The sequence below is a fragment of the Lissotriton vulgaris genome, chromosome 2_1 (genome assembly GCF_964263255.1).
Source record: "Lissotriton vulgaris chromosome 2_1, aLisVul1.2, whole genome shotgun sequence".
Lineage (NCBI taxonomy): Eukaryota > Metazoa > Chordata > Amphibia > Caudata > Salamandridae > Lissotriton > Lissotriton vulgaris.
In genome coordinates this window covers 1,274,484,737-1,274,511,584 of record NC_141687.1, presented here as the reverse complement: position 1 = coordinate 1,274,511,584, position 26,848 = coordinate 1,274,484,737, and positions in this window count along the sequence as shown.

Genomic DNA, 26,848 nt, shown 5'->3' with positions numbered 1-26,848 from the left:
GTATATGGTTTTAGGGGCCACCCGGCCTATCCATATTTTGTGCAACTTTTGTATGTTATATGAAGTTCTTCGTTTAACGCTTGTGCTCCTGTCCTCATAAAGAGTCCAGGGGATTATTCTAGTAATAAATACATATATTTTATAATATATAACTTGTGTGGTGTCCTTTCATTTGGCATTAAAAGGATTGCATATGGTAAAACAGCTGGCTTCACATGCCCTCTTGAGTTTAGCCTAAGACTGCTTTTGTCCATGCTACCCCTAGGATAGCTGGTCTATAAGGTTGACTTACAACCAATCACCATAAGGGTTGTTTGGACTGGTGCAAGGTGCTCAATAGAATAGTGATCATCATATAACAGACCAACTTCTCACAACAGCATATACCTGGTCCACTTCTCACAGTGTCTTACTGCAGGTTGCGAAGTAGAGGACTCCTTTTTCTGTTTAAAAAATGATTGCTGTAATTTTGAAACCGATTGGTATTAGAAAACAGAGATTTCGGACTCACTGTTCTTGATGATGTGCACTTCTATATTTTAAGACTAAAGGTACATGAATTTGGAACTCCAAGAATTGTCACATTGGGTTATGACAGATAAAAGACAATGCTACTGCTTGTCCTAGTTTGGGAGATGTAAACGTTTGCCATGCCACCATAACACTTGAGATTTTAATGGGACGACTGTTTCTTTGTAAAATACCATAATACTTGCGTCAGCAAGACTAGTTGTACTGTTTGAAGTCATGCAGGAGAGCAGCAGGACCCTCATTAATTAATTTCGAAATATGGATGCTCATTTTTCTTCCCTTTTCTCAACTATTAAAGTGTGTGAACTAAATGCTCTCCTTAGAATTTTGATAAAGAACATGACATTGCTGCCAACGTGATGTGTGGCACTTTAAGCCAGTGTTGACTGTTTGCAGCAGTACTTTGCATGCTGGGATTTGTAGGCTTATACGTAGAATGGGAAAAGCAAAACTACAAGTCCCAAAAAATATCACAATAATTGTTGATGACCAAAAAGAGGTAATTGGCTGATGGAAGAGTGTCTAACATGAAGTTTGGCAGCCAGCTGCTCCGGCATTTTTAAGGTGAACAGAATTCTGTGCATGGCATGCTATGTTTATGACTTCTCCTTCAGTTTTAACCTTTCGTTACATTATGAAATATATAGTCACGAGTTCATATTTTCCTGCCATTTAGTGTGCGTTCGGTTTCTGCCTTTAGTGAAATTCTCACGCCTGACTTGCTACGCGTAAATTACGTGCCACAGGTACCTGAAGCATTCTGTATCAGGGAACCACGCATCTGACTGTAGTTCTACAGATACTGATTAGACCAGGGACAGACGTCGTAAGGATTTTTGGGGTCCCGGGTAAAACATATCTAGGGGCCCTCCCAGCTGTTCAGACCAACTTTAAAAGAATTGCATATTTTCAGCTGATTCCAGCCTGCATGACTCCAATATTGAGTTAAACTTTAACGTTTCAGAAATGGAGATCACAGTAGATAAAGGTTGTAAGTGTGTTTAGTTTGCATGTCCTGTAATGTACACTTTTCTCTTTATCTCTATTAAGCTGTTAGCAAGGCCACCGGATCTCTAGGGGTGGATTCGTTTTCGGATTGAGTCATTAGGATGAACCCCTAGTTCAGAGGATCTCAAGAAAAAACACTACTGCCATATCTTGCGAGAGCTTTGAAATGGGGCTTTACTTATCACCATGTATACCTTCACTAAAAAAACAAGCATTTGCAATGCAATCAGTCTCGCTTTGGTAACATACGTATTTAGCCATGGAGCAGAACGTTTACAAATTTGGTGATTTTGTGCACAGATGGAACTAATTTCAAACCGTCCTTGCTGTTCAAAGTACAAAGGTCACTTCATATAAGAGATGGTCAATTTTAGGTCATAGCTGCACACAAAGTGAATCTCAATCACGGTACACAGACAAAATATCGATTTTTAAATATCGATATACAAAAATATCGAAGTTATCGATGGGACAAAATATCAAAGGTAAGTAATATCGACAGTCTTAATATCGATATTAGTATGATATCAGTAATATCGAAGTTTTAAATATCGATGTCAATAATATCGAAATAAATAACTTCGATGTTACTAATATCAATTTTTAAATAAATTTAGTGTATATTATATTGTATTTATTATGTTTTATTATTTAGTTTTAATGTAATTTAATTAAATATTGTCTTTTACTACTGTAGCGGGTTGTGGGTTTATAGGGGAATAGGGTGGGAAGTAATTTAATTATGTTAAATTAATTATTAATTAGTAGGAATTATTAATTAATTAATTGAGAAATATTTTTTAATTAATTTTCATTAATTGATTAATTGATAAATATGTTCTGTAGCGGGTTATGGGTTTATAGGGGAATAGGGTGGGAAGTAATTTAATAATAAATAATTAATTGATATATGTTTGTACATATTTTAATTAATAATTAATTGGTAATTAACTTATATTAATTAGTTAATTAATTAATATAATGTTGTACATATTTATAATTATTAATTAGTTGGTAAATAATTAATATTAATTATTTAATTACATTAATTATAGTAATTTTTTATATATAATTTTTTTATTCTTAATTAATTAATTTGGAAAAATAATATTAATTATTAAATTAAATTCATTACAGCTAATGTGCTAATATATTTACTTTATTGTTATTGTTAATTATAAATTAATTGGTAATTAAATAATATTAATTAATTTTGGGTAAAGGAGTATTTTTAGGGTTCAGGGTCAGTTTTCAGTTTTTGGGTAAAGGGGTATTTTTAGGGTTCAGGGTCAGTTTTCAGTTCATGGGTAAAGGGGTATTTTTAGGGTTCAGGGTCAGTTTTCAGTTTTTGGGTAAAGGGGTATTTTTAGGGTTCAGGGTCAGTTTTCAGTTTTTGGGTAAAGGGGTATTTTTAGGGATAAGGGTCAGTTTTCAGTTTTTGGGTAAATGGGTATTTTTAGGGTTCAGGGTCAGTTTTGGGTTTTTGGGGTACAGGGATATTTTTAGGGTTCAGGGTCAGTTTTGGGTTTTTGGGGTACAGGCGTACAGGGTAAAAACAAAAAAATATTACATTAAATCAAATAAATAACATAAAAAATTTTTTTTACATTAAATTATTCAGTGTTTTATTTATTTTAAATGTATATGTATTAGTTTTAATTTTGTTTTAATATTTTTATTTAATATTTGTAAAATTATATATATTTTAAAATTATTTTTACATTATTATTAATACATTTAAAAAAACGATATTTTTGATTCCGATATTTTTGTACTACGATATTATTTTTTCGATATTTTTGTACTTACCTTTATGAAGATAGGATTCCGATATTTTTGATGTCGATATTTTTGCTCCGATATTTTTGCATTTCGATATTCTGTCTGTCGATATTATGTCAGACATTCCTCAATCACAGTGAAAGATAAAAAGGTAACAATTCTTTCCAGCTTCACTAGCTGCACAAATGACTTTCATGAGCAATCAGGACTCCAGGACACTGCACACGTTGTAATTGGGGGGACTCTTAAAGTTGTTTTACAGTGTTTAAGGCCAACCACGGCATGTGTTTCAGTCTATATAGTGATATATCAAACACCCAAAAGACGATGGGAGGCTGCTTGCAATAAGTCTAATCACTGGCAATAGCTTGGGGTAACGTTTTCTCCCATCATTCTTTTACCCATTATGCCACCTCAGTTTGAAAGAAAGTGTCCCTTGGTCACTTCACACATTTAGAACCGTAACATATGAGAAAAGGGCGTCATTTCTAAAAATTATCTCGACATGTATGAAACTGTCTAATTTCACTCACAATAATGTGTCACTGATATGGCTTGAAATGTCACACAAAAACGCACTACACACATGGGAATGCCACTCTTAAGAAAACTGAAACCTTGGCAGCCATGCTTTTGCTCAAACGTTCTTAGAGGTAAACATGTGATTTACAAATGAAATCTCGAGTTTTTATTTCACATTTCGAGGTGCGATTATATTGATTTGTTATTTATTCTGGACGTGATCATGAAGTTAGTTAGAAAGTTATTATTGAACATAAACAAACATGAGGATTTATTTTCATGTAGCAGTAAGTGTATACGCTGAATCACTCAACAAAAAAACATCTTGGTCACAATTCCAAGAATAACATGCCACTTGTTTATTGTTTCACAAGTAATTGTGTTTCACTGCATATATCATACAACAAATCAAATAGCTAAGAGCCGAGGAATGCAGTGCTTCTGTTAAATTAAATCCGCTCTCAAGTTTACTTAAAGTCGAACATATTTATTAGGCAAAAATAAGTGAAGTGCAAAATCACTACGCAAAGTGCCCAAAACTTCCACTCACAGCAGCTAAGCATTTAATGCTGCTTAAACACCTTTAACGTGGCCAGCTTAGACATTTCGCACTAAAACATCAAAAGAAAATACATGTCACTCTAACCAAAACTTATATAGCACCACATTTACTCAGCTTTTTCATGTGGAGAAAGTAGAAGGCCTAGAAAAGAGATACATGCACAATAACTTCAGACAATGTGAACTTTTAGGCAAGGAAATGCAAAATCCTTGCTTACAGTTGTCAACTATGAGAAGTGGGGCTTAGTACATCAGAGGTGAGGCAGCCTGGGCAGCGGTGTTCAATATCGGCATACAAAATAGCAGCTGTTAAATCAACATGGTGTCAACTTTACTTTGTTTTTAAAGCACATTTACACATTTTCTCACTTCTTAAAACCAGATATGCTTTTTTTTCAATTTAGACTTGACTACATAGCATGAGTTTTCACAAGGGACTTATTTAATGCCACGAGAATAGTTAAGAGTGTATAAATGCATGTCTGCATCTCTAAGCTATTTATGCAAAAGTAAAATATTAACAGGCTTTACTGCCTAGAGCATCTGTGAATTGCAGTCACAAAAAGTACAGAGATCTATGTTAGATTCATAGAGGAATATATTTATTCTATATCAGGCATTACAATATTCCAATTTTCTCCCACTGGAAACTTACTCTGCCCAATAAAAATGTGTTAACATGTATTCCCCCATGTTCCATTAAATATCTCTCACATTGTTTTGCCAAAATACATGTATCTTTTACATGTACGAGGGCATACACTGCTCATGTGCGAGTTTATATCAAGTGAATCTCGATTCGTTCCAATTAAAGAGAGGCATAAGCCGCATAATATACTTGCAAGGTCTCTGTCTGTGATATGACTGCACACTGCCTATGCTAATTAGCAACCCCCCACCCCACTCCCCAAACAATTGTTTTATATAGGGCGTGTGACCGCTGTGCTCTGCATTCTAGTGCCTGCTGTTTTCTGTGCATGTATGGACTTAAATATTGCAAAGCGCTGTCGCTTAAAATAGTGAATATGTCACACATTGGAGGGGCAGAGTACTGACTAGTAAAGTGGTCAAGCAATATGCCAGTCCCATTGCACTCACACTTCATCGAAGGCTTGGTCAGGGTCCAGCATGGTCCTAACACACTCCATCGCTGAAGGGAAACCAACCATGGCAAGTTTGGGAGCCTAGAATTGGCATCTGACCCTGACTCCTCGGTGAGCATTTCAAACAACGACGCCACTAGCTTGAGCAAACACCAGTGGCATGCTCCTATGTGATGGCATCAGTTCCCCAATGGCTCCAGCAGAGAGGGCAAGCAAATGAAACAACCCCATTACCTCGATCATGGCACACTAGAACTGGAAGAAACACTATGTCAGAAAAAGCATTTCTAGGACTTTGTGTGCAAATGAAAACTGAGCCACTCACACCAATTAGCCTGAGTCATTCTAGTTGAATTTTTCATTGTGTACACATGTCTCTTAAAGGGTGGCAATAGCAACCAGTAAAGTATTACTCTAAGAGGTGCTGTAGAGATTGTAACTCTATTGCAAAGTCGTCACATTATATTAACTCAACATCAGACAAGGTCGAAGGACATTTTTAATTGACCTGTTGAGTTTGGGTCCGTTACTTGAAACACCCCTGCCTACACCTCATTGCTTGTCCGGCGGGGCCGCTGCCCTCCAAAGCCAGGTTCCCCTCACCCTCTCGGTACCATACTGCTTGAAAACACACGCTGAATGCAAGCACTGCATGTTGTGCCTGCATTAAGAGAAAGTCAATAAAGAAAATAGTGCTTACATGAATACATAACACGTACCGATAAACAACCAAAGTAAAGGGGCCAGTAACCATCCATGGTGGGTTACAAATGAAGACAAGGCGGTTCTGAGGAGGGACGAACAAGCATATAAAGGAATCAGAAGCCAGCATTGACGAAGGACAAAAACACAAGCCAATGGAAAATATGGGCAGGAGTGGGTGGGGCTTCTCTTCAATACTTTACACCAACAGATCGCCAGAGCAGCACATGCATTCTGGCACAGGCTCCACCTAATGAAACTGGAATGTTTCATTTTACTTTTTTAAATGCATCCTGTTTTCCTTTGAGGAAAACAGGCTGCATTTTTAAAAAAACTTCTTTAATCAAAAAGCTGTCACAGACATGGTGGTCTGCTGACAACAGCAAGCCACCATCCCTGTGAGTACTGGCCATTCCCAATGGGTCGCAAAATCTGATCTGCCTCACGAATATTAATGAGGCAGGTAATTTGCTACCCATTTCGGAATCGCAAACAGTGTCTCAGACACTGCTATACATTTCATTTTGCGATTAGCAATTTGAGACTCAATTTAATGTAATTCAATCATCTTTATTTCGGTTTAACTTAAACCATAAAAGTTACATAATAACCATTCATACACATTAATTAATAAAACACAATTTTGAAAGGACAAGGCATTCCACAGGTACCGCTTTAGACAAATGCAAATGCTAAAAGGATCACAATATAAATACAAAATGTTTAAAAGAGAAAAACCGGCGATCAATCTGAGAAGTTAAAAGTGATAAAATTGCTAAGGATGGTATATATATATATATATATATATATATTCACCGAAAAAAACCATAGGTTATAAGCCATATATAGTTAGGAATTAGCATTTACAAAACCTAGAAAATTCACTGAAAAAACCATAGGTTATAGACCATATATAGTTAGGAATTAGCATTTACAAAACCTTAATTTACTCGCACAAAACCATAGAAATTCGAATATATAGTTAGTTGCAATAACTATATATCGCGCACCCGCAATCCACTGCTGATGATGTCACATATTACATCATTCATGACATGGTCAGTGACATCACTGATGACATCACTGATTACATCATCCAGTGACTATGTGTTTAAATATGTTTTACATATTGAAGAATGAGTGGATGTATAAGTGTCTGGATGAAGAATTTAGTAGGTGCATGACTGACTGTATGAGAGAGTGATTAAATGTGTCTCACTGAGTGCATGGGTTAGTGACTAAACTGTCTTAATTTGTGCATCATTATGTCTGTTGTTCTGTAAACTGCTGAATGTGTTAATCAGTAGCTATATGAGTAACTATATGGGATATTCATTGGTTGCCCAAGTATTTGTATGGGAGACTGAGTATGTGTATGAGTGGCTGGGAGGTGTATGACTCTGTGCAAAGATGTGTGAGCAGTTGATTCACTAGATGTATGGGTTCAAAAGTGCATGTGGAAACAGCTGCATGGGCGGTTGACTGTGTGCATGAGTGTATTGGTGAGTGAATGGATATCTCAGTGCTACATGTCAAAGTAAGTACATATGTAAAACACAGTCCATGTGAGAGTTGACATATATAAATAACTGAACATAAGAGCCAGTGAATGTGAGAGTGGCTTTATGAATCATTGTGAACTTGTATGAGAGATTGTATAAGAGAGTAAATATGTGTTAGAATATGTTTGAATTAGTAAGGTGTGTATAACTGTATAGTTGAGGAAATGGAGGTGTGATTGATACTTTGCATGACTGACTAGGTGTGTAAGTAACTCCATGAATGAGTGACAGTCTGTGAGTGTCTGTTTACACTGAGTGGATCTAAGGTTATATTAGAGTCTGAAGAGCTTCATCGTATTATCACATGTATGATGTCATCAGTGATGTCATCAGTGATGTCATTTAAGATGTCATCAGTGATGCCATCAGTGATGTCATTTGAGATGTCATCAGTGATGTCATTTGAGATGTCATCAGTGATGTCATCAGTGATGTCATGTGAGATGACATCAGTGATGTCATCAGTGATGTCACTGACCATGTCATGAATGATGTAATATGTCACATCATCAGCAGTGGATTGCGGGTGCGCGATATATAGTTATTGCAACTAACTATATATTCGAATTTCTATGGTTTTGTGCGAGTAAATTAAGGTTTTGTAAATGCTAATTCCTAACTATATATGGTCTATAACCTATGGTTTTTTCAGTGAATTTACTAGGTTTTGTAAATGCTAATTCCTAACTATATATGGTCTATAACCTATGGTTTTTTCAGTGAATTCCAATGGTTTTTTAATAGCAAATATCAAAAGCTGTCAAATGTCAAGTACGTGATAGGTAAAAACATTTTCGTGTTTATGCACGCTGATGTGCTTTGAACGCTGCCCCCCCCCCGCTTTTCTCTTAGGAGTACTCTCTCTTTGCAGATAGTGAAGGGTAGTTAACGCAGGCCTTTGCCCCCGTTGTAATCCGTCGTGCCTGCTTCTCTCTCCATTTGATTGATTGTTATCCAAGTAGTTACTGTTTTAGAATTGGTTCTCTTTGGTTCATTCTCTATTTACAAACAAGCACAGAGTCGCAATACTCTGTTTAGTCTTTGCAGATAGTGAAAAATCGTTTAAAAAAACAAAAGGAATCGAGCAAAATCAGTAGGCCACTAATGGGATCTCTTTTTGACCTCGCTAAAATAGAAACATTAAGAACAACCCCTCATGAGAAATACGAAACTAGTGAGATGAACTGAGCTCCACACGATGATGGCTGCAAGACAGCTCAGCTCCGCCACCCACCCCACCCAAAATAACGACAAACCCTATGCAAATATTATAAATATATACAACACACTAGCAAAGTAACAGGGTAAAACATTTTATTAAATAACTATTTACATAACTATTTTATACTTTTTGTTGCCCGATCCGGCTAGCTCAATCGATCGAGCATGAGACTCATGCACTCTGATCTCCTTGGCCTCAGTCAAGCATCAATAGTAAGATTTTCATACATGAGTGTACGTTCATGGTTTTGGTCCCTGAGTTGCTTCGATGTCACTGCCTTGCACAAATGGCATAAGTCCTGGATGTTGGGTGCCATAGTTCAGAGTTGTGAGCAGCGCTTGTAACACTGTCTAAAGCTTATTTGCACCTGCTGCAGCTTCACTATTCTCAAAGTAAGTGGGGGCCGTTTGTGGACCTAACTGCATTTGAAAACAATGTGATACAGTACCTCCCTAAACCGCTTGACGGAGGCCCCCGAGGGGCGGTGTGATGGCGCGGACTCGGAGAAGACGCTTGGCTCCGACCCCCTCCCCAAGTCTTGTTGCCCTGGTGTGGCCTGAGATTGCACCCGACATAGGCGGCCGGCTCCCTGGGTCAAGCGGAACTTTTTGCCTTTTGGGGACTCTTCCATTCTGAACATTGTCACACAATCCATTTGACCTGAAACAATTACACAAATAAAACATTTGTGAGTTTTAAATTTCCGGAGAAGTATAATTCACCAATACTTCTCTGTAGATCTTTTTCCATTAACAATCCCAGTTCCATCACCCGCCCAGGATATCACTACTGTTAGTTGTCATTTTTGCTTCTGTTTTAATAAAAAATGTTTTATTGTGTTTACTGTTTTTGTTGCGATGTATATATTTATAAGTTATTAAAGTGTTATAATCCTACTAATTTTTTATCGATTATTGCTCTTTGAGATATTCCCTGTCACAGGGAATATCTCAAAGAGCAATAATCGGACCCTGTCTACAAACAGAGAAGAATAGGAATATTCTGTCTCCCTTTGCAGATAGTGAAGGATAGGTAATGCAGACTTTTGTCCCCCGTTGTAATCCATCATGCCTGTTTTTCTCCCCACTGATTGATTGATTGGCTGGACATTTATTGTTCAAGGAATAGTTCTAACGAGGTATTCTCTGTTTGCAAATAACGTGGAATAGAAATATTCTGTCTAGTCTTTGCAAGTAGTGAAGGGTGGGTAATGCGGACCTTTGTCCCCCGTTGTAATCTGTCATGCCCATCTACTCCCCACTGATTGAGAAACTAGTTCCACCCGGACCATTTATTAGAGGTACATCATCTGGCTCAACCGGAGAGTACCCCTAATAAAGAAGACATATGTAAAATACGAAGTAAACACTGTATCCTGTTAAACAGAAACTTTACAATGAAACACACTTGAAAAAGAAGGGAAAGAAATCGAACAAAATCAGTAGGCCACTGATGAGTTTTTGACTTCGCTATGAATAAGAAACATGGAAGTGGTGAGAGAAGCCAAGCTTGACGTTACGGCAGCCACGAGGTAGCTAACCTCCGCCACCCCCCCCCACTGCTCCAAGTATGTCTGTCCCACCGCCCGCCACGCCCATTAACGGTAACATGAAATAGATACAAATCAGCAGATACCTACCCCCATTCCGGAAACTCCCGAAGTGCAACAGGTCCACGGTTACGCCCATCCGGAAGATGAGGCCTCGACACGTGCAGGGCGGGGCCCGACTAGCCGCCATCAGCCGGAGAAGTTGTGGGATGGTCGGCCCGGAATGTGCTGGTCCTCCCTTTCTCTTCTGGCGCCCTGCAGGCCACGGGGGGGGATGTCTTGCCTCTGCCTCCGACCCCCCCTCTTATCGCCTGGTCCGGACATCACGGATATCAACGCCAGGTGTTGGCGTGGGGTGCGCTGGGAGGGAGAGGCGGCGCGAACGAGCCTCTCCCACCCCCCCAGGTGGGTGCCCCTCAGCTGCACCCCCAACGCTCCACTCACCCAACAAAAGGGTCGTCACGTAAGGTGCACCAGGAGAGGAGCCGAGGCCGACGGGATCTTCTTCTTTCTTCAATTATGGCTGTAACAACACTGGGGGGGGGGATGTCTTGCACTCGGTGGTCTGTGCCCATGGGCCGGAGGCGCTGACTACCTCCACTGCTTTGGTGGCCCGCCTCCCTGCATCGTTGGTGCCATTGGTGGTCCCGGGCTGGCTCTCCCTGAACCCTGCTGGCGGCTGGATCGATACCGGAGAGTGCTGTGGCCCCGCTGGGCTGACAAAATGGCGGCCATCACCCTGTATCCTGGACTCGTTGTTGACGGGGACACTGGCCTACCGCACGGCGCTTTTGCTGAATACTGTAAAGGTGTTAATACACTTGGCGACGTGCTTGCTGCCTTGAATTCCTGGCGTGAGTCCATGAAGTTTCAGTCCGCCAGGCCGGAGGGTGTTCTTCTAGACAGGCTCGCTGAACCGCTTCCCACGTGTGCTTGATATGAGCTCCCCGTTCGGGCCTGAAGCGGCTCCCTGCAGGCCACGGGGGGATGTCTTGCCTCTGCCTCCGACCCCCCCCCCCTCTTATCGCCTGGTCCGGACATCACGGATATCAACGCCAGGTGTCGGCGTGAGGTGCGCTGAGAGGGAGGGGCGGCGCGAACGAGCCTCTCCCACCCCCCCAGGTGGGGGCCCCTCAGCTGCACCCCCAACGCTCCACTCACCCAACAAAAGGGTTCCTCCACTCTTGCGATGCAGTGACGCTGCACTCACCCGACAAAAGGTCTCGTCCACTATTGCGAGGCAATGATGCTCCGCTCACCCAGCGGGGGTCTCGTCCACTGTTGCGGTGCAACGACGCTTCTAGTTTCCTGCGTCCAGAAACGTTCTCCTCAACTTTGAAGATTCTATAAGAGCCACGGGGGCCCCCGACCCCCGATGGGGAATGACTGCCATGATCACCCACGGAACGACCACGACGTAGCCGCGGGACGTCGGCGCGCTCATGCCGGCGCCGGCCTCAGTCTTGAAATCACCAAAATTCTGCAAGACTACCAACTTGATCAGTTCCGGTGGGACACCAGTATGACCCGGTAGGAGAGATTGTTGCCTCCCACCCCACTTTGACTGATGGTTCATGTCGGCAGTCCCCTCTGCTACCCTTCAACGAAAACTTTTGGACTGCCGAAGAGGTCCCAGTCCAACCACGAGTTGGTGGAGACATTTTGATTATACTTGGACCTTCCTGACCTCACCCAAAATGGGGCCGGTACAAATGAAACTCTCAACTCCTTGTTGTGCTTGATTGCTCAGCCTTGATATCATGAGATATGTATGCAGTTTTTAGCACATGAATTGATATGGGATAAGACTGATTATATGTTCGGACAATGAATTGATCCGGGATGGGTATTGATTATACGTTCGAACAATGAATTGACATGGGGCGGGTACTGATTACAAGTTCTAATGCATCATTGATTACTGTATTTATTATTGAAGGTTCGAATTGTCGACACTTTTGGTACTTGCTCACAATGAATTATCGATATGATTTTGTTGCACTTGCCGCACTTTTTACTATGAAATCAACGACCACTGACTCTCTGTTATGTTTTCCACAAATAAATACCCCCCCCCATTTACAGTTCCAGCCTGCTCGGTGCCCGTCTCACGGGGTTGTAGGCCCGTATTTGGGCACCAACATTTTTATTAAAGGTTTTTGAAAAAGCAAACGTAGTTGTAACGCGTAGATTGGAATAAAAGGCCACTGTTTCCGTTTTTTTTTTTATTTTTTATTTTTTAAAGTAGGTGAAATGAAGCAGCTCAATTAGTTAAGGGTTAAAAAGTATAGTACGCAGAACCATTGAAAATATGAATGGTCCAGGTTTGTTGTGTGCTTTTCATTTTTGTACAGCATAAAGCAATCGATAAAAATCCTGGTATTTAGCCTCTACTTTATATGCTACCTGTATCAGGGAAGTTGTTTTAAATGCCCCTAAGCCACCCCGAAGGAATGTCACCTGGCCCCCCTAGTACGAACGAAAACGACCCCGTACCACTGTAGTTTATCTCTCTAACTCAAAAATGACAAAAATTACTTTCTAGGACGTTTTGGACATTGATGATTTTCATATGATCTATTTATTAAAGTAATACTCATCTCTCCGCATGAAATTAACTTTCCACATGCTACACAAGTCAATCTCATCTGCCCAAAGTTCTTTTGCAGATTTGGGACCGTTTCCCTTGCCTCTGACTCACTTATTGCTAAGTCATTGATGGATGTTTTTGCCAGTCGAGGGTTATCCACCAAATCTCGAAGTTGTGCTTTAGAATAATTAGGAGGGTGCCACCTCTCCATGTGCCGATGCATGGTATGATTACCATAGCTATATTTTTTTACGGTCCCTCTCGAGAGTTTTTTTTTGGGAAAATGAGGCAGGTAACGAACCTGGCATTAACTTTCTTTTCATGAGAAGGAAAAGAAAAAAATTGCCAGATAAAATTCACTTTCACATGGGACGTTCTTGGCATTTCTTTCAGAAACTTTTACATCACTGTGTCATTTCTTTGTCTATCCTGGTTAAAGCAATGTCATATAAATAGTTGTTTAAAATGTTTTTTTTTAACGTGTTTACTTTGTTGGAGCGTTGTATATATTTATAAGTTATTAAAGTGTTATAATCCTACTACTTTGTTGGAGTGCTATATATTTTTAATGTGACACATAATTGTGAAGACTTTGATGTACAAAAAGGCATCCCTTGTATCTTCCCCTTCAGGCTCGGTCCCACACACCCTTACAGTGAGAATCCCCTCCCCAATCACAATACAGGATGGTTATCAGATAGTAGGAACGCGTGTGGTGTGACGGATCTCATGAGGTGGCGACCTTGATCTACTGTAACTCCTTTGAACAGGGGTGATTCTTTACAGTTGGGGCCATAAATTACATCCGCAGGGCTAGGTGATAGCCTGGGACCGGCCTGGACAATCAGACACAGAGGAAGAGGAGTGTCAGAGGGTGCGGTAGTGAATAGGGTGAAAGGGAGGTGTCGGGCGGGCACAGGGTGTGATACTCAGGGAAGAGCAGCGCAGATGGGGGGAAGTTTATGGCCCATGCATGAGAGAGAGAGCGGGGGTGACCAGTGCGTGGGGGAGATGCTTGCGAGGGTGGGGAGCCATGCTGAGGATCGGCGGCGTGCAGAGAGTGGGTCTGGTCAAGGCATCTAAAATGGCTGCCGTGCACAACAAAAGTGTGGCATTTGAATAAAGGCAAGATGGCGCAGACAATGTTTATCAATACGAATTAATTTATAACAATTATTTTTAACAATATATTTACTCGCAGTATCAAAATGGCGGTCAACAATTCCTGATTTCCTTCGAATCGAACGTTAACAGACGTCATGATCGGCGGCGTGCAGAGAGTGGGTCTGGTCAAGGCATCTAAAATGGCAGCCGCTGGAAGACAAGTATCAACATAAATGAGCCTCCTCAACCACCCTCAGAAAACATAGGGGGTCAGGATACATCTCCCATACCCCCTTATACCCAATACTCACATTGCTTTTCCTCCATCTAGTAATTTAATTAAATCGAAACACAAAATGGCGAATTCACGTTTTGCTACCAGTTTGCGACCCGGTTCGCGAACCGAGAAGCGCTTCTACCGCGAAAAATCAATTTATTTTCTTTTGCCCCACGGGACCCTTTAATAACCCCAACATCATTCCTAGGGGGTCAAGAGGAGTCTACCTTGCCCCCTTTCATTAAATTCCCCCTTCGTTTTTCTCCTCCTCTTGTCTCTCGATCCTACCGAGAGACAAGATGGCGGCCGCACCGGACTGTTTAGAATGTTGACAGACACCGGAGAGCCAATCAGCTTCGCTTCGCAAAGCTCCGTTACGCGAAAAGTACGCGATCTGGAGCGCTATCCGGGACGCTGTCACAGATATATCTGTTTTTTTAAACGTTAATTTCTCAAAATCCACTGGAGCACATATATTGAGACCCAGCAAAGGCACATCGGGCTAACAGTCCCTACAATTTTGCCAAGTTTCGTGTAAATCCATTCAGCCGTTCGAGCTAAAAGTGAGGCCAAACGCCCTATGGAAAAATGAATGGGAAAAACGCGTTTTGGGACCCCCCTTTTTTTTCGGCCCCCCTTCACGAAACCCCCCCAAATTTTCAGGGGCTGCTCAGAAACAAAATGTGCCATTTTCCTGAAAATTTCAACCGATTCCATCCACAAACGCCAAAGTTATTAGACATAGATTTTTCAAAAGTTCCATAGAGAAAAAATCCTAACTATATATACCTACTGGCGACCGCCAGTAGGTAATATATATATATATATATATATATATTTTGAGCACAGGTCCTTCACCGCCGTCGCTCCGCAGCGTCCCGTGTGCTTAAAGCCAGCGCTGGTGAAACCCTTAAGATGCAGCCACACGATCCAACAAATTCGGTCGAAAGAAACGGCAAGCACTCCGGTGTAAAGGTGTTAAAGTCTATTTATTTTTCAAACCCCCCTCAACCCCCGACAGACGCGTTTCGCTAAAGAGCTTCGTCAGTGTCAGTTTGTGCAAATATAGGATCGCCATTTTAAACCCACCGCACTTTTTCATTTCATCAACATAGAAGATGGTAAATTACAATGGAAGTGGCGGCCATCTTGTAGTGTAGTATTACAAAGATTCCACATTGGTTAAAACAGCGAAGATAAAGTGCTCAAGTGCAAAATTAAAATCGTTGACAACAACAAACATTACATTATTATTGTGCACACTCTTTTCATGTATGTATTTCACTATGGTGTATCAATTCATATATGTATGTTTTGAGATTGTGTTCATTTGGATTCATATAGTTCGTTATGTAGGGGTGTATCCCCTAGTTTTAGACAAAGTTTATCTACACAAAGATTTCACAATTCATGTTTCTTTTAGTTGTCAAGTCAGAGACCCAAGCAATCTAAAGAACTAATCAAGGAAACTGCTGAATGCATTCCATGATGCGATTGATGTTTTCAGTGAAGCGATAATGGCAGATCTGGAAAGAATGACTAATAATGAAATGGATATGAGAACATCAAATATCACAAGAAAGGAATGGGAAGCAATCAATTCTCTTCGGAATGATAAGACGATTGAGATCAAGCTCTCGGATAAGGGTGGGAACATTGTTATTTTTAGTAAGGAGAATTACGAACATGAGGCACTAAGACAATTGAGAGACATAGAGTGCTATGTGATGGTAAAGAGAGAACAATATGTAAAGAGCACCATAGAATACAGCACACTTTTGAATCAATGGAAAAGTGATGGTATGATCAGTTCAGAGGAATACTCTTTTCTCCACTGCGATTCCCCGGTTCTTCCCACTTTCGACCACCTGCCAAAAATCCATAAAAATGCCAAAAGACCACCAGGGAGGCCGATTGTCTCGGCAATAGGCAGCCTATTGGAGAATACCTCTCGCTTTATTGACACATACCTGGCCCCGATTGTGAAGGACTTGCCCTCTTATGTGAGGGACACGCAGGACTTCCTTCGCATCATGGACAGCGTCACTTGGGAAAATGATATGCTACTAATAACACTAGATGTTGTTAATTTATACACATGCATTGATCATGAAAAAGGATTGAGTGGCACGAACACCGCCTTTAGTGGGCGTGGCTTATCGGAATTCGCCATAATGCATGGTGGTCTTTGCAGTTCAACAGGTAAGTGAAGTGTTTGCCTCCAGTAGGCTCTGTGCCCTTGTGCTACTTACAGCTTGTTCTATCCTTTAATAGGAAGGGATTCATTTTAGATTTCGAGCTTTAAATTGAACAATGGAACAGTGTGCTTCAAGAAAAGGAAATATTGTCCTCGTGCAGCTTTCCTCATCAGTCAGGAACGGTGCTCCTCTTGTTCCCACGGCTCGGGCAGCCGCGTTTTATTTTTCAACCAAACAAACGCCCTTGCGCTCAAGTGGGCACACAACGCTGTCCCCACCTTCCGGTATTATGTGCTTCGCTGCAGCTCGCCTCTCGTTTCATCCATCATTCTGCCATTCTCGACGCGTTTCGAGGCAATCACGCCTCTTAATCATGAGCTGACACAAGGGTAAAGACAAACTTATCCTGTTCGTTTCTTCATTATTTATTCAGTGAACACCGCCTTTAGTGGGCATGGTGGTCTTTGCAGTTCAACAGGTAAGTGAAGTGTTTGCCTCCAGTAAGCTCTGTGCCCTTGTGCTACTTACAGCTTGTTCTATCCTTTTATAGGAAGGGATTAATTTAAGATTTCAAGCTTTAAATTTAGCAATGGAACAGCGTGCTTCATGAAAAGGAAACATTGTCCTCCTGCAGCTTTCCTCATCAGTCAGTGTGAGAAGTTGGCCTGATAAATGATGTCTCCAATTCTGGGGGCACCTTGTATCAGTCCAAACAATCCCTTATGGTGGTCGTTGTAAGTCAACCTTATAGACAAGCTATCCTAGGGGTAGCATGGACTAAGCAGCCTTATAGGCTTAACTCAAGAGGGCATGTGAAGACAGGTGTTTTACCATATGCAATCTTGTAATATCAAATGAAAGGACACCACACAAGTTATATATTATAAAAATATATGTATTTATTCTCAGAATAATCCTCAGTACTCTTTATGAGTGAAGAAGCACAAGCGTTTAAACAAAAGCACAGTAAAACATATATAAGTTGCACAATTATGGATGAGGCCGGTGGCCACTCAAACCATATATCAAAAAAGTGGTATTAGTACTCCTTTACGAACAGTGGTCAGGCCTGGGGAAACGCTAGGACCGGTCGGGACTAGCAGTGATAAAGTCGGGAAAAGCCAGCGGGACTCAGGTACAGCGCTTAAAGCACACGCATGCACCAATGCAAAGTCAATGGTGTGTAAAAGTTATAAAGTTACTGTTTTAGGAGTCTTCCGACTGGACTAGGATTACCAAACTTTAGACTTAGACACTAGAGGTGTGTACCAGTGTAAGAACACCAGCGTTCATAAGTTACCTCACCCACAGGAAGCGGGTGCATAGGTGCCAAAGTGTGTTGGGTTTCGTCACGCAGTTCGAGAATGCCTGGAGATGAAGATGCTGCAGGCGTCCAGGAGGGAAGTGTCCGGTGTGATCCAAGGGTGGATCGAAGATGTAGAGTACCTGAAAGCAGAGGAGACAGAGTCTGGGTCACTCAGCAGTGACCAGGGTGGAACCTGGAAGTAACCAGGCAATGTCGGGCGCAATCAGGTGGTTGTCGAGAAGGTTATCTCCGCTGCCACGTGGACTCTGGGGCACCGAGGATCTCCTGGAGTGGATCACGAGCTGTCCCACAAAGGCTCTCGCTGACGGCAGTGTCGGCTTCCGGATTGGAGCTAACAAACCTTGGCAAGCGCAACCCACGCAGGATTCAAAGATCGCTTCTTACTCGGACCAGCCAGGTCAGAGCGGGTGCTCCTTTTCAGGGGAGTGAGGGCCAGTCGCGAGCAACCAGACTAGCAGTGTAAATTCAAAGGTTCGTCGGTACTGAGGCCACAAGCCAACGGGCAAGCGACCGGACCAACTCGTCGAGCAGGAAAATGCAGAAGGGTCCCACGCAATACTTGGAGAGTGTGGGGGGTGAGCTTTGATGCAAAAGCTGATTGGGACTGGGGCTTCTCAAATGCCAACGCACAGCTTCGAGGGAGCCTCGGGAGCTGCACGGTCAGCGCTTTGTAGTTTTTCCAAGATTGCCGGCCCCACGCTTCAGGTCGCCTCCACGGGTCTCAGCTCTGCAGGGACTGTGGATCGGGCTGTTAGAAGGCAGGCACGCTGGATCTTGCTGCAGTTCCACGCTCTCGCCGCAGTTCCACGCATCCGCAGAGCCACCATCGGAAGAAGGTCCTTCTCCTACCTGGCGGCCAAGACATGGGACTCCCTCCCCATCCGCCTCCGGCTGACCCAGGACCACCTCTCCTTCAGGAAGCAACTCAAGATCTGGCTCTTCGAGCAGTAGCAGACCCCCCCAGCACCTTGAGACACTTCCGGGTGAGTAGCGCGCTATACAAATGCTATGATTGATTGATTGACTGTCGCTCGAGTTCAGGCGGGACCTGCAACAAAGCAAACGTCGAGGTGCTGGATGGTACCTGTTTGCACAGGGTGGTCACTCCTTGACCACAAGGGAGATTTTTCAGTCTTCTACGTCGAGTAGGATGTCGAAGGGTCCAGAGTTTCGTTTCATAAGTTCCAGTCAGGATGTATTGAGTGCTTGGGCACTGCTCCCACCTTTATTCCAAACTGGGGGGCTGGATTACCTGCTAGGTCCCTCCTATGGGAAGGGGGTGGTTAAACCCCATTCCCTTTGTCCAGAGTCGTGCTGGGACTGTGGCTGGTGTGCCCCAGAACCGGTTTGACCGGATTATGCAAGGGGAAGCCTTGTGCTCCCCAGGCAGTGTCTAGTTTCTTTCAACCCTCCCTGCTACAATCCACTATCTCCTGTCTGGGGTGGTGTGACACGTCCCTGTGACAGGAAACCCTTTGTCCAGGCCTCCTCTGCCAAGTTTCGGTCAACAGCAGGTCAGACTCGTGTCTGTGGCAACAGCATCTATTTTGTGATGCTGGGGCTCTGGTTAGGATTTACCGCGTTTTAGTAAAGTAACATGTCTTCTTCCTCTAGAAGGGTGGAATGCTACCAGGACTGGTGAGGGGGTAGTATTCCAAGTTGTATGACACCAAACACGACATGTTTTGATAAAGCCAAACCAAAGTTAGCACATAACCGCGAGGATTATAATGCACTTTAGAGTATTTGCTATGGCAATATCCCGGAACAGCTAAGGGATTGTGTCCCGACAGCTGCAGACAGGCTCAGCTCATGCTAGAGCACCATCTCACATAAAACCAAGCACTCTGCCTCCAGGATTGTTAAGGCCTGCCATAGAAGTGACTGATAGGTATATATGTGTCCAGATATAGGTTTAGATATAGGTATACTATATCTAAGCAAGGGGTGATTACACCACCTTGCCCCAGCTGAGTGATCAGCCAGTTGTGTCAATTTTGGATAGCCAGCCAGTGGTGGCAAAAGATATGCTGCAGCCCCTGGTAGGCCTTGGATTCACCTATGCCCTGGGCACTTATAGTGCACTGTACAGGGGCTGATAAGGTGACCCAAGCCAATTTAGTTATGCACCTCGTGTACATGGAATCCATTTTAAAGAGAGAGCAGATAGCCTGGGGCCCTGATTAACAGGGAACCAGGCCAACTAATTCGAAAACCAGCTAAACACAAGGCAAAAATCTGGGGTAACAATAGTCAGGTATCCACCTTCCTACAGTCAGGAACTGTGCTCCTCTTGTTCCCGTGGCTCGGGCAGCCACGTTTTATTTTTCAACCAAACAAACGCCCTTGCGCTCAAGTGGGCACACAACGCTGTTCCCCCCTTTCCGGTATTATGTGCCTCGCTGCAGCTCGCCTCTTGTTTCATCCATCATTCTGCCATTCTCGACGCATTTCGAAGGCAATCACGCCTCTTAATCATGAGCTGACACAAGGGCAAAGACAAACTTATCCTGTTCATTTCTTCATTATTTATTCAGTGAACACCGCCTTCAGTGGGAGTGGCATATCTGAATTCACCATAATGCATGGTGGTCTTCGCAGTTCAACAGTTGAGTGAAAAGTTTGCCTCCAGTAGGCTCTGTGTCCTTGTGCTACTTACAGCTTGTTCTATCCTGTAGTAGGAAGGGATTAATTTAAGATTTCGAGCTTTAAATTTAGCAATGGAATAGCGTGCTTCAAGAAAAGGAAACATTGTCCTCCTGCAGCTTTCTTCATCAGTCAGGAACGGTGCTCCTCTTGTTCCCGCGGCTCGGGCAGCCACGTTTTATTTTTCAACCAAACAAACTCCCTTGCACTCAAGTGGGCACACGACGTTGTCCCCACCTTTTGGTATTATGTGCCTCGCTGCAGCTCGCCTCTCGTTTCGTACATCATTCTGCCATTCTCGCCGCGTTTCGAGGCAATCACGCCTCTTAATCATGAGCTGACACAAGGGCAAAGACAAACTTATCCTGTTCGATTCTTCATTATTTATTCAGTGAACACCGCCTTTAGTGGGCATGGCTTATCGGAATTCGCCATAATGCATGGTGGTCTTTGCAGTTCAACAGGGAAGGGAAGTGTTTGCCTCCAGTAGGCTCTGTGACCTTGTGCTACTTACAGCTTGTTGTATCCTTTAGTAGGAAGGGATTAATTTAGGATTTTGAGCTTTAAATTGAGCAATGGAACAGCGTGCTTGAAGAAAAGGAAACATTGTCCTCCTGCAGCTTTCCTCATCAGTCAGGAACGGCGCTCCTCTTGTTCCCGCCAACCAAACAAACGCCCTTGTGCTAAAGTGGGCACACAACGCTGTTCCCACCTTCCGGTATTATGTGCCTCGCTGCAGCTTGCCTCTCGAGCAAGACCACTGACTCATTGTCAGTGAAATTGCTCTCCCACCCTCGCAGCTCCACCATTAAGTGAGGTGCCCCTGCCCCTGCACTCTTGAGTGTTGGTGATCGAGGCCCTCCTCCACCCGCAGGTTTCCCTGCGCCTCATCCCTGGTGGTCCAGTGGACCTCTGTCTCCTTTCTTTCTTTCTGCTCCTTCACTCGTTTTTTCTCCCCTTTCTATCTTTCACCTTTCTTCACCTCTGCTCTTTTGCCCCTTATTTCTGCCCATTTTCACTTTCTCTCCCTCTGCTCCTTCACTCGTTTTTTTCCCCATTCTATCCTTCACCTTTCTGCACCTCTGCTCTTTTGTGCCTTATTTCTGCCCATTTTCCCTTTCTCTCCCTCTGCTCCTTCACTCGTTTTCACTCGTTTTTCTACCCTTTCTATCTTTCACCTTTCTGCACCTCTGCTCTTTTTTGCCTTATTTCTGCCCATTTTCCCCTTCTCTCCCTCTGCTCCTTCACTCGTTTTCACTCGTTTTTCTACCCTTTCTATCTTTCACCTTTCTGCTGTTTTCTGCATCTCTGCTCTTTTGTGCCTTATTTCTGCTTATTTTCCCTTTTTTTTTATCCCTTCTTTCCTCCCTTTACCTTTCCCCGCCGCTGCTGCCCCCGCGGCCCCTCTCCCCCCAGCGCGACCGGCCCAATCCAGCTCCCCTCCCCGCTCCCGCCTCCCAGCTGTCTAGCCCTCCCCGACCCCTACTTACTGCTGTGCGGCTGCGGGCTGCGGGCGCGCCGCTGGTGCACCAAAGGCGCGTCAAAGGCAAGCACTTCTGCGCCCGTCTGAGACCCTTCCGCGACCAGCACCAGGAACCCTGGACCTCCGCCCCGCCAACACTACGACCTAGCCGCACTCCACGCACTCAACCCAGGCTGCAACAACAACTGCAAGCTAGCATCACCAGCCGACACCCATGGACCCTTCAGCTGTCACCGCTGCCGGCACACCTGCAGCACCGCCAAGAACACGGATCCAGCAAAACCCGCCCACAAGAACACAACCAAACCGAAGACCCTGCAATGCATCCTCCTCAACGTCCGAACCCTCCACAAACACGCCACAGAAATCTGGGACCTCCTCGACAGCACCACCCCAGACGTAGCATTCTTCACCGAAACCTGGACCAACACCACCTCGGGACCGGACATCGCCATCGCCATCCCCCAAGGATACAAGATCTCCAGGAAGGACCGCCCCACCCACCCAGGAGGAGGAATCGCCATCGTCCACAAATCCAGCCTCCGCCTGAGCACACTCCCTGACGAGTCCACAGAACTGATGGAACACCTTCACTTCAAGATACTGGCCAGCCCTACTGCCGCCCTCCGAGGAACCCTCATCTACCGACCCCCTGGACCCTGCGGACCCTTCGCCAACTCCATCACGGACATTATCTCCACGCAGGCCATCGCATCCACCAACTACACCCTGCTGGGAGACCTTAACTTCCACCTCGACAATCAACTGGACCCCAACACCACATGCCTCCTGGACAACCTCCACAACATTGGACTCCGCCAGATCGTGACCGAGCCCACGCACTCAGCAGGACACACCCTCGACCCCCTCTTCACTACAGGAAACTCCATCACCTTCAGCCACACCACCGAGCTCCCATCGACCGTCCATCGTTGCGTCCACTTCACCTTCAGAACACCCACCATCCACAGACACCAGCACCTGCTTCCACAAAGAAACTGGACCAAAATCACCGATGACCAGCTAACCTCCTCACGCAACAACTCCACCCCAACCATCGCGGAAAACGACGACCCAACACCGCAGCCCGAACCCTGCATAGATGGATCTCGGACAGCACCAACACCATAGCCCCCCTCTAGAAAAACAACAATACCCGTGCCAAGAAAGCCAGATGGTTTACCACCAAACTTCGAGAGTCCAGGCGCACATGCCGCCGCCTCGAAAAGGCCTGGAGAAACACCAAATCCACAGAAGCCCACAACAACTTCAGAGCCGCCACCAACGCCCACCATCAACTCATCAGAGAAACGAGGAAAAAAGCGATTGAAGACAGAATCTCCACGCACGCACACAACAGCAAGGAACTCTTCAGCATCATCAAGGAGTTAAACCAACCCACAAGCGAGTCTACCGACATCCCTCCCTCACAAGACCTCTGCGACAAACTCAGGATCTTTTTCCACCACAAAATCAAGAGCATCTACGACAACTTCGACGAAGACAACCAACACACTGAACCCTCACCAACCAACCCTGACACCCGGAAACCAGCGATTGATGACTGGACAGCCCTCACCACCGAAGACACACTGAAGACAATGAAGTCAATCCACTCAGGGGCCCCCACGGACCCCTGCCCCCACCACATCTTCAACAGAGCCGCCAACACCATCGCACCCATGCTCCGCTAAACCACCAACCGCTCCCTGGGGACCGCCTCGTTCCCCGACGACTGGAAACACGCCGAGGTCAACCCCGTCCTAAAGAAACCTCAGCGGACCCCACCGACCTCAAAAACTACAGACCCATCTCCCTGCTCCCGTTCCCAGCGAAAGTCATTGAGAAAGCCATCAACAGCCAACTCGCCACATTCATTGAAGAACACAACATCCTCGACTCCTCCCAATCCGGCTTCAGAAAAAACCACAGTACGGAAACCTCCTGTCTTGCCACAACAGACGACATCCGCACCTTACTGGACAAAGGAGAAACAGTTGCCCTCATCCTCCTCGACCTATCAGCGGCGTTCGACACAGTCTCCCACCGCACCCTAATATGCAGACTCTACGATGCAGGTATCCAGGACTAGGCCCTTGACTGGATCTGCTCCTTCCTCTCCGGCAGGACGCAGCGGGTCAGACTCCCCCCTTTCCTCTCGGACCCCACACCTACCACCTGCGGAGTCCCCCAGGGCTCCTCCCTCAGCCCGGCGCTCTTCAACGTCTACATGGCTCCACTTGCCCCCATCGTCAGAACCTACGGACTCAACATCGTGCCATATGCAGACGACACCCAGCTCATCCTCTACCTATCCAACGAGCCGAACACCGCCAGACGTAACTTTTGAGAAGGCATGGAAGTGGTCGCCAAATGGATGAAAAACTGCTGCCTACAACTAAACACCAACAAAACAGAAGTACTCATCATGGGCCCAAACCCCGACGCCTGGAGCGACACCTGGTGGCCCACCGCCCTCGGAAACCCGCCAACCCCCACAGACCACGCACTCAACCTGGGAATTATCCTGGACTCCGAGCTCAAAATGGACCGCCAGATCAACTCTGTCTCATCTTCCTGCTTCCACACCCTCCGCCTCCTTCGTAAGACCTTCAAATGGATCCCCCTCGAACACCGAAAGACAGTCACTCACGCCCTGGTTACCAGCAGACTCGACTACGGCAACGCACTCTACGCCGGAATAAACAAAAACCTCATCCGCAAGCTACAGAACATCCAGAACGCCGCCGCAAGACTGGTCCTCAACCTGCCAAAACACTGCCACATCTCACAGCACCTGCGCACACTCCACTGGCTCCCCGTCGAGGAGAAAATCACCTTTAAGATGCTCACCCACGCACACAAGGCCCTCCATGGCACCGGACCAGCATACCTGAACAGCCGACTCAAATTCCACGCACCCCAAAGGACCCTACGATCAGCCCAGCTTTCATACGCCGTGGTCCCCCGCACCAGAAAGACCAGATTGAGAGGCCGCTCCTTCTCCTTCCTCGCGGCCAAAGCATGGAGCGCCCTTCCGCTCCACCTCAGACAGACAACATCGCTCCCCATCTTCGCAAGAAACCTCAAAACCTGGCTCTTCGACAGACCCCCTCCTTGATGGAATGGAACCTGCACCCCCCACCCCATCCACCCCTAGCGCCTTGAGACCCTTACGGGTGAGTAGTCGCGCTTTAACAAACTCCTGATTGATTGATTGATTGATCCATTATTCTGCCATTCTCGACGCGTTTCGAGGCAATCACGCCTCTTAATCATGAGCTGACACAAGGGCAAAGACAAACTTATCCTGTTCGTTTCTTCATTATTTATTCAGTGAACACCGCCTTTAGTGGGCGTGGCTTATCGGAATTCGCCATAATGCATGGTGGTCTTTGCAGTTCAACAGGTAAGTGAAGTGTTTGCCTCCAGTAGGCTCTGTTCCCTTGTGCTACTTACAGCTTGTTCTATCCTTTAGTAGGAAGGGATTAATTTAAGATTTCGAGCTTTAAATTGAGCAATGGAACAGCGTGCATCAAGAAAAGGAAACATTGTCCTCCTGCAGCTTTCCTCATCAGTCAGGAACGGTGCTCCTCTTGTTCCCGCGGCTCGGGCAGCCGCGTTTTATTTTTCAACCAAACAAATGCCCTTGCGCTCAAGTGGGCACACAACGCTGTCCCCACCTTCCGGTATTATGTGCCTCACTGCAGCTTGCCTCTCATTTCATCCATCATTCTGCCATTCTCGCCACGTTTCGAGGCAATCACGCCTCTTAATCATGAGCTGAAACAAGGGCAAAGACAAACTGATCCTGTTCGTTTCTTCATTATTTATTTAGTGAACACCGCCTTTAGTGGGCGTGGCTCATCGGAATTCGCCATAATGCATGGTGGTCTTTGCAGTTCAACAGGTAAGGGAAGTGTTTGCCTCCAGTAGGCTCTGTGCCCTTGTGCTACTTACAGCTTGTTGTATCCTTTAGTAGGGAGGGATTCATTTAGGATTTTGAGCTATTGAGCAATGGAACAGCGTGCTTGAAGAAAAGGAAACATTGTCCTCCTGCAGCTTTCCTCATCAGTCAGGAACGGCGCTCCTTTTGTTCCCGCGGCTCAGGCAGCCGCGTTTTATTTTTCAACCAAACAAACACACTTGCGCTCAAGTGGGCACACAACGCTGTCCCCACCTTCCGGTATTATGTGCCATGCTGCAGCTCGCCTTTCGTTTCATTCATCATTCCGCTATTCTTGACGCGTTTCGAGGCACTCACGCCTCTTAATCATGAGCTGACACAAGGGCAAAGACAAACTTATCCTGTTCGTTTCTTCCTTATTTATTCAGTGAACACCGCCTTTAGTGGGTGTGGCTTATCGGAATTCGCCATAATGCATGGTGGTCTTTGCAGTACAACAGGTAAGTGAAGTGTTTGCCTCCAGTAGGCTCTATGCACTTGTGCTACTTACAGCTTGTTCTATCCTTTAGTAGTAAGGGATTAATTTAGGATTTTGAGCTTTAAATTGAGCAATGGAACATCGTGCTTCAAGAAAAGGAAACATTGTCCTCCTGTAGCTTTCCTCATCAGTCAGAAACGGTGCTCCTCTTGTTCCCGCAGCTCAGGCAGCCGCGTTTTATTTTTCAACCAAACAAACGCCCTTGCGCTGAAGTGAGCATACAACTCTGTCCCCAC